This window comes from Pinus tabuliformis, chromosome 7, assembly GCF_031772625.1.
Source record: "Pinus tabuliformis cultivar Carrire ecotype Pingquan chromosome 7, CPIR1, whole genome shotgun sequence".
Taxonomy (NCBI): Eukaryota; Viridiplantae; Streptophyta; class Pinopsida; order Pinales; family Pinaceae; genus Pinus; species Pinus tabuliformis.
In genome coordinates, this window is record NC_142293.1 from 202,084,977 (window position 1) to 202,094,072 (window position 9,096).

Genomic DNA, 9,096 nt, shown 5'->3' on the forward strand with positions numbered 1-9,096 from the left:
GAGCGTTGGCTCTGTTTTTTAACCCACTCTTCCCCTAATCACCTGCTCACCCACTGTCTCTGCCATGACAGCCCACTCTCTCACCCACTGTCTGTGGAAATATCTTTCGCTACCACGACAACCCACTCTCTCGCCTGCTGTCTATGGAAATATCTTTGGTTGCCACGACAACCCACTCTCTCGCCCGCTGTCTGTGGAATTATCTTTGGCTGCCATGACATCCCACTCTCTAGCCCACTCTCTTTCCCATTGTATGTGGAAATATCTTTGGCTGCCATGACAACCCACTCTCAACACCGATAACGCAAGCACACGCGCCCATAACCCGCGCACTTCTCAAAACAATTTCAAATTAATAAAAATGACTATTACCATTTTATTAATATTTTTAAAGGGAAATAATGAAAGCGACGGATAACTAACTAATGTAACAACGGTACCCATCAATGTTACCGTTTATTAATATTGTTAAATGGAAAGAATGAAATCTACCGATAAAAAATGTAATTAGTGTATACATTTATTGTACACACTACCCCCATCGATCGAGAAAAGCTAGCCCCATCGATAAGAAAGCTACCCCCATCGATCGAGCAAAGACCTCATCAATTGGAAAGCTACCCCCATCAATCAGAACACTACCCCCATTCATCGGAAAGCTACCCCCATCTATCTTTTCATGATGGGGATGTTAATATGAAAGAAATTCAATACTTGTCCCATCCCTTCAATATTCAAGCTAAATCTATCAAAGAGGGCATGAAATATTTGGGCTATCATCTGAAACCAATAGGTTATTCTATATCAGATTGGACATGGATCCTTAACAGATTCTACAAAAGAATTGTTGGCTGGGAGTATAAATGTCTCTCTTTGGCAGGAAGGATGATTCTAACGCAATCTGTACTGGCCCAGCTCATGGTTTATTGGGCCCACTTATTTTATATTCCGGCCAGTATCATTCATAAACTGAATAAATTAACAACATTTTTCATATGGGGGGGCTGTAAGGAAAAAAGGAAATTTCACCTGTCCAAGCTTTCAAACCTTACCCTCCCAAAAAAGATGGGGGGTTGGGGTATCATGGACCTTCGTAAATTTGGTCTGGCCTTGCTGTGTAAATCATTATGGAAAGCTGTATTGGGGAACAGTATATGGAGTAATGCCATCAGAATAAAATACATGGGGAACAGAGATATATCTTTGTGGTTCAGGTATAGATCATTGGGCCTGCTCGAAGATATGCTATATGGAGGAGTTTTCACAAAATTCAATAGTTCTTTTTCAAAAATCTTGTGTGGAAGTTCCAGTTTGGGAATATCATTTTAATTGGTCTTGATCCTATTATGGGAGGAGGAGAAGTTTCTCCTATTCTTCCTCAGCTTTTACATATTCTCCATCAAAAAGGTATTTTCTACTGGGCACAGGCTATTGACGAGTGGCAGGTTGCTATACCCAGCTGGAAATCTGCTAATCCTTTCGGCCTTAATGGTTTATTAGCATCACAATGGAATAATATCATCTGGAAAATGAAGAGCAGAGGTATATTCAGATCTGAATAAGAGGACAACATTGTCTAGAGGGGTAGGGGTGGCAAGATAAATGTTCTTGTAAAAGATATATATCTCTCCATAATAGAGGATCAATATACACTTGCCGATAACATTTTTCCATATTCATTCTGGAAGTCTGGATGCCCATACAAGATTATCTTATTCTCATGGCTTGTGTATCACAACAAAAATCTCACCTGGGACAACCTGCAAAAGAGGAATTGGCATGGTCCTGCTATCTGCTCTATATGCCTATCTGAGGCAGAATACAATCTGCACATCTTTTTAAATTGCTATCACTCCCAGGTTCTTTGGAAGAAACTGGCCTCATATATTGGTTTCAAATACACCATTCACTCTTCCATTAAAGATGCATTTTCATGGTGGAGTATACAAAAAGTGATATGGAGGCCAATCCCTCTTATTGTGTTTTGGTCTATTTGGAAATGGAGGAATAAGGTTATTTTTCAAGACTGTAAGGAGAGTTTCAAAAACGTTTTTGATCATATCATCTCTTTATATCACTCTCCTATCCTCCATTCCTCAGCAAGTAAATGTAAAATCAAAAGATAAGATACCTTCTCAGTTCTTATATCCAAGGGCACATTTTGATGGGGCAGCGAAAGATGGAATATGTGCATGTGGAGTTTACATTAATATTCTGGAGGACCAACATTATGCAATATATTGGAATGGGGGTGCACAGACAAACAATAAATCTAAAGCCATGGCTCTATATGTACTTCTTTTATTCTGTTCTTTCCTGAATATTGAAGCCCTTTGGATCTATGGGGACTGTAAAATCATAATAGATCATGTTATTGGTAAACACTCCATAAACAATATCAATCTAGCCAGATGGATGTATAGAATCTCCTTTATCTGGAAATCTGCAAAGGATTTCTCCATTGCCCATGTCAAACGATCCCAGAATATGATCGCAGATGAATTATCAAAGAAAGGTCTGCTCTCTCAGTATGGAATACGAAATCTGAACATCATAATGGGGACCGTCGCACATCAAATTCAGCAATTCTCAATGCCAGGTATATAGGAAATATCAATATGTCCTTGTATGTATCATGAACCTGACTATCAATCATCTGTATTATGCTCAGGTTTCTCTATTTTTATAAATCGTCAATTGTGGGTATATGTCACCTTCTGGTATCTGTAAATAGTTCTCGTGTTTTGTGGTCTTGCATATATTGTTATATTGTGGGAAACATTTATAGGTTTTCTCTATTTCATATATTTCTGTATCAAGAACTTTTATATATAATACTATTCAGCTTTTTTCATACCGAAAAAAAAATAAAAAATAAAATAATGTAATTAGTGTATACATTTATTGTACACATCAGATCCTCGAAATTGGTGCTTGCAAAATATTCCTTATGCTTTGAATTAAAATCATGCATTTATGTGTGGCAATAGGGTGCTGAGTGGTAACCCATAATTTTTTATATTTTGGCTGTCTCAATTCCTTGAGAGGAAAAAAATTGTATGTTACCATTCTATTAATATTTTTAAATTGAAGAATGAAAGCGACGGAATGTAACAACTCTTAGAATTGGCGTTCTTCAATGTTTAAGTCTTATAGAATATTCTCAATGCTTTTGACTAAAATTATGTAATCATGTGTGGCAATAGTTAAAGACATGAGGGTGGTGAGTGGTAACGCATAATTTTTTATATCTTGGCTCTCTCAACCTACTTAGAGGAACAAAAGTGTATGAGCACATGGTTAGAAATATCTCTATAAAGAATGAGAAAAACATGATCCCATGACCAAATAATCCCTATCTCCTTATCCTACAAGTACTTAGTTGGTCTCCCATATTGATCATTATTGGGTCATCCATTTTTACTATCAGAGCTAAACACCAATCAAATATCATAGGCCTTAGTCACTCTATGTCAAGTTGCATCAACACTATCTATAAAATGATGAACATAATGGTTTTAGTATTAGATCACATATAGCTCAAATTGATGGCTGATTAGTACCTTCCATGTCCCTAGTGCATGGTAGGTGTGGATGCAATTTGTCACACTTGTAATAGCCCCACCTCTACCACCTCCTTTCAAGGATACTAGTATTCCTTGTTGGGATTTCCCTATAAGGAAATAGATGTACTTAACATCCAAATGATGTGCCTCCTCACCAATCCAAAATGCCTACTCATTAGGATCCCAATACCTAGCAAGTCTCTCCAACAACATTGCTTGTCTCTACAAGTTGGGTCTCTTGAAGAACTTGAAATGTCGTAATCATGAAGTGTGCCTGGTGTGGTCCAATCACCTAAAGAATCATTCTCTATTATTCATGTGCTCACTCTCTCCACTCGATCATTACATAAGGCTTTGCATGATCCATAAAAAAAATGGAAATCAATTCCATTTTTGGGTGTTTGTTTTTGTCAACAATATGTGTGTGTGCTTGCAACACCATGTATGGATAGTTGTACTCACCCATTAGTCTTACTCTAACAACCCACAAGTATTTCGAGTTGTGCATGACTATTCATTGCAAGGACCATGAGCACACATACGCACACCAAAAAATATTTTGCGCCAAGTAAAAATCCGAAGTTCTTAAAATTGAAGTGAATCAAAACGAAGAGTAGGGGATGAGGGCTTACCTAGTCCACAAAGCTCAAAATTTTGACAAAGGAATCTCTTAGAATCCTCAATTGAAGCTTTTGGTGTAAATTGGTTTTTCCGATGATGATGAATTTGACAAGTAAAATGGTAAAAATTAATTGATTTTCATTTACTTAAAACATTTTAGCTATATTTTGCAAAACAAAATCCAATTATTCCCCAATTCCTTACTATTTTTGGATTTCGTGCAATTTACCTTTATTTCTAACACTTAGACAAGGTATGTTGATAATTTAAAGGACTATAGGTACCATTCTTTGGCTTTTTTCAATGTGAATTTTTGTGACCTTTGAGTTAAATGTTGTGGAACTTGCATATAATGATAGGTTCTTACCTTCCATTTTCCACTATTAACCCTTTTTTTATAGAGATTATGCCTTAGGGTCAAACCCATCAAGTTGTGGCCTTAACCTATCTACATCAAATATGAGGACATCATTTGTTCGGTAGTTCCTACCTATCATGGGCCATTCCAATAAGCACCTATGTTTCCATCAATTGGTATCCATGATGAGTTTTTCACATAGGTCTAGGAGCCCCATTAGCCCCACCATGATTTCATGTTTGATTTGTATTAGTATTTCTTATCATTGCTTGCACACTTGTGACAAATTGTTCATTGGAGTTTGCTTCCTTATGCTTCCAATGTATTCACATTAGTTACTCACCATTTACATTGATTAATTAGCCTTTTAGAACCTATCCCTAGAGGAGATGAGCTTATGAGTGTACACAACTTGTTGAGCACCTTTTTTATTTCTTTTCCATAGGTATGTTCCATGTGTTTGAATGTAATAGGCATGCCTTGCGACATTCATCTCCTCTGCTATATTATTTCATCATAGTTATTCTATTTCAACCTTCATAACATGGAAATGACAAAAACAAATAAAAATAAAAATAAAATAAAAAAGAGGGGAGATTAAATTAGATCTTTATGGTTCGTCCATTTAAATGGAAATGGTCAGTTTATGTCACCCTTGGACAAAACATTTTCTCTAATAGTTCTTTTCAATTGGGTTTATAGTGTTATCTTAGGAGTTGTACCATGATTTTCAATTTTACTCCTCTTATTGGTTACTCTTCCAATATTTATGGAGAGTGTGTTAACACCTTCTACATTAATGATGTATAACTTTGGTCATTTTTGGTGTAAATTGCTAACCAAGTCACCATTATGTCATGCTAAATTTATGGGATCTCTTCAACCTATCTCATCCAAATCCTCACATGTCTTGATTATCCATATCAACCTTCCCACTATTAAATTGTACTCAATTGTATGATTTCTTAAGTTGTTGTCCCAATAATCAAAATTGTTGTTATCTTATGTTAATGGATGAGGAACACCTTAATTCTCTCCTTTCAATGGGTTTCTTCCTATCAAATCCAATTCATTTTTCCTAGAAGTGGATTTAGAAACCCTTGTAGTAATTTGGGGCTTCTAGTCATCAATGGTAGGTTCCTTCACATTCAATAGTGGGTATGCATCAATGGATCCTAATCAATTGATTTTGTAAATGTTCAACATCAACACATATATTCACACTATTAGAATTTCCTAAATACCTTGGTGCTCATTATCATCATTGGTGGGTGGACTTGCATCTATTAATTATATACATGAATGGCTAGTGATTACGTGGCTTCTCCCATGTTTCACTTTAGATCATTTAATCACATGTTGTGGATCCACACTTATGGTGGGTTTTGATTAAAAACCTTGGGTTATTATGCCATCCTTCTTTGGTGATACAACCCAAGCTTATTATATACTACCACTACATCTTGGGTACCTTGCAAGACCAGTTTGTACTTTACACAATTATGGTTATTCTCCTAATATACATTAAGATGTGGATCCACTTGAATTCCATGGTCATGATCTTGTTTTGACCCAAATTCACCATGTATTATTTCATGGCCACAATTTTTCATATTACACAATTCATGGATCCAAAATTTACTAGACTAGGTGGCCATGCTCAGTTTCCACCTAAGTATATGTATGCCTACCTTGGGAATATTTTCAATTGATTCTTATGAAAATAAATGAATACGAGGGCCCTATCAAATCATCTATTTGGCTAAATCAATTCATTGCTAATAAGCTGGGATTTCCTATTTATACCATAGTAATCTAGTACCTATAGTACTATAGTACAGAGTTAGCTCAGATGGGCTTCGTCTTTCTAGAGGTTTCTTTACTCCTTACTTCATTAGCTCTATTCCCAATCACAACAAGAAGCGCTTAGTTTCAAGTCTATTAAGTGCATACAAGCAAGTACTCATCACAAGGGGGGCACTTGAGTGGAACGCTACGCGGAAATAGGAAGAATATGCGGGAACCGAGAAATAGAATATCTAAGAAATAATAGAACGATATTAGTCTTGTTCATTTCATTGTGGTCTTCGCTTGTAGGTACTTCCCAATATATTTATTTTGATGTACTCCCTAGCTCACTTATGTGAGAACTCTCCACTTTATAATGTATTTTGACCATCAGTTGTCCTCTCCTAACCTCACACATTAGAAGGTATATGTTATACTTTTATTTGGTCACCTATGGTCAAATTAGATGAGTCAATCTATGGTCAATCCACTTACACACCTTATGCCAAATCTGATAGAACATCTCCATGGTTAATTTATGTCATTTACCATGTGTTCATGGGTTTCCCAAGTAAAATTCACAACTAGGTCACTAATATTCAATGATAAACATGTAGCACCCTCAAATGCCATTAAAAAGTACAATTTATGCATATTTCATAGGCCTAGAGTGGATATCATGCATGCTTGAAATTTGTATGGCATGCACTTCACTCCTCAATTGTATTAACTCTCTACTCATATAAATAGGGGCTCTTAGGTCAAGGGAAGGACATGGCAAGAGAATACACCATTAAGTTAGATAAAAAGCAGGCCTTTGGTTAATTACCATATGCTTGTATTTTTCTCTCTATTTGAGTAGGCTATCCCTTGGTTCTTCAATATGTGATTGAGTTTTCTATAGCGTTAGTTTAGTCTCTCCTTGGCTACTTTGCCAAAGTGAAACACAACCTTATTGTTGGAAAGTTGATTGCACGTGGAAAAAGGATGAGAGGACTCAAAATCTATTGAAGGAGGTGTTACAACAAGTTTCATGTATACTTGTTGTCATCTTTTTTATATTGATATAATATTCTTCCCCCCACCCATTATTGTGTATTTATTAAATCTTTCCATGCATGGATAATAATATTGGTAGGAACTTGATTTTCATTAGTATCAACCATGGTTTTATGATTTTGTAATTTTTTTTGTCTATTTGGAATGTTTAAATGGAAAAGAGAAAGGTTTTGTTAATTTGAATTGTATAGGTTTGTCGAGGAATCTAGCTTTGGAATTGGACTAACCAAGTTATTCATGAGATGAGGGGAAAAAAATGATCACTATGTATTTATATCTATCTTCCTATTTGCATTTCCCTTATGAATATGAACCCTAGGAAAACGTAGATAATATCATATCTCTATATTTATTAGTGAACCTAACTCACTCACAAGGGATGTGCTTTTGGAGTTGGTAGAAATCCCATCAATAGTGCACTGTGGGGGCCATTACATTATTCTTTGTAGATTGAAGAATGTTGGAGCCATTTTCTAATGGTGCATTTCATATTTTTTTTTCATGACTTGGTTGATATCATCCTTGTTTTTCTCAACAATATCACTATTCATTTGAAGAAATGGTCACAACGCTTATTTGTAGAGGAAACTCTCCTATGGATAGGTTATCCCTCTTGCTAATCTAATTATGATTACAAATAGATAGGGGATAAAACACAATGGCATTTCACTCTACACATTATTTATTCATTCAATTGATGTGATGAGGATAGGAGAATGGACCATACCTAGTTATAGTGGTCGTTCTTGCATGTTCATAGTTGATCCAACTCCAAGAATCTAATCTTATCTCATAATTCAATAACCTGCACACGAAAAACAAAACACACCTATCTCAAACTCATTTGGCCTTAAAGAATATTAGAAACAACTATATCTAATCTACTTTGCTCAAGTAAAAGTTGATCTAAAAATGCATTAGATAAAAAAAGTCAATATAAAACACACTGGAGGGGAAAGGGCATATATCTTTATTGATTATCAAAGAAAGTACAACAACAAATATAAACCTTGATAATTGTTGCAATACCTTTAATCTCCATGCTCCTTGACACCTGTATTTTCCCACTCTTGGTTTCAATAGTACAATGGCTCAAACTTTAGATATTCCCTATCCCCCTATTTGGCCCCTTCTTATTAGAATATAGAAGGACTTGGAGACACACACTTGATGACATGTGAATTAGGCAGATACGAGCCATAGATAGGCTTGATGACATATGAACCAAGCAATTGCAATCCATAAATAGGCTTGATGGCATGTGAACTAAGCAAGTACAAGTGATTTACAAGTTCCATGCATAATTATGAGATTTTTCAAACCCATTATGAAAATTTTCTCTATTATGAACTTTTTTCTCAAGTTCCATGCTCCATTATGAGCTTTTTCCAACTCATTATGCACTTTCTTCTCAATTACAAGTTTTTCTCAGTTATGAAATAATTATTATTTCGTAATTTTGAAAATTGTGACAAAATAATCATTTCCATGTGAAATAATTATGAAATTTTTACTCAATTATGTAATTTCGCCCTCATAACATCTAATGACATCCTTGCAAGGAATATGGTGGCAAATACAAGTATAACATTGTTAGAATATTTTCACATTGTTTCATTCAATGTCAAAAAATATAATTTTCTTGAATACAATTAAGTGTGTTTTTTTGTGTTACAATAGATAATCTTGTAGAATTCGTTCTTT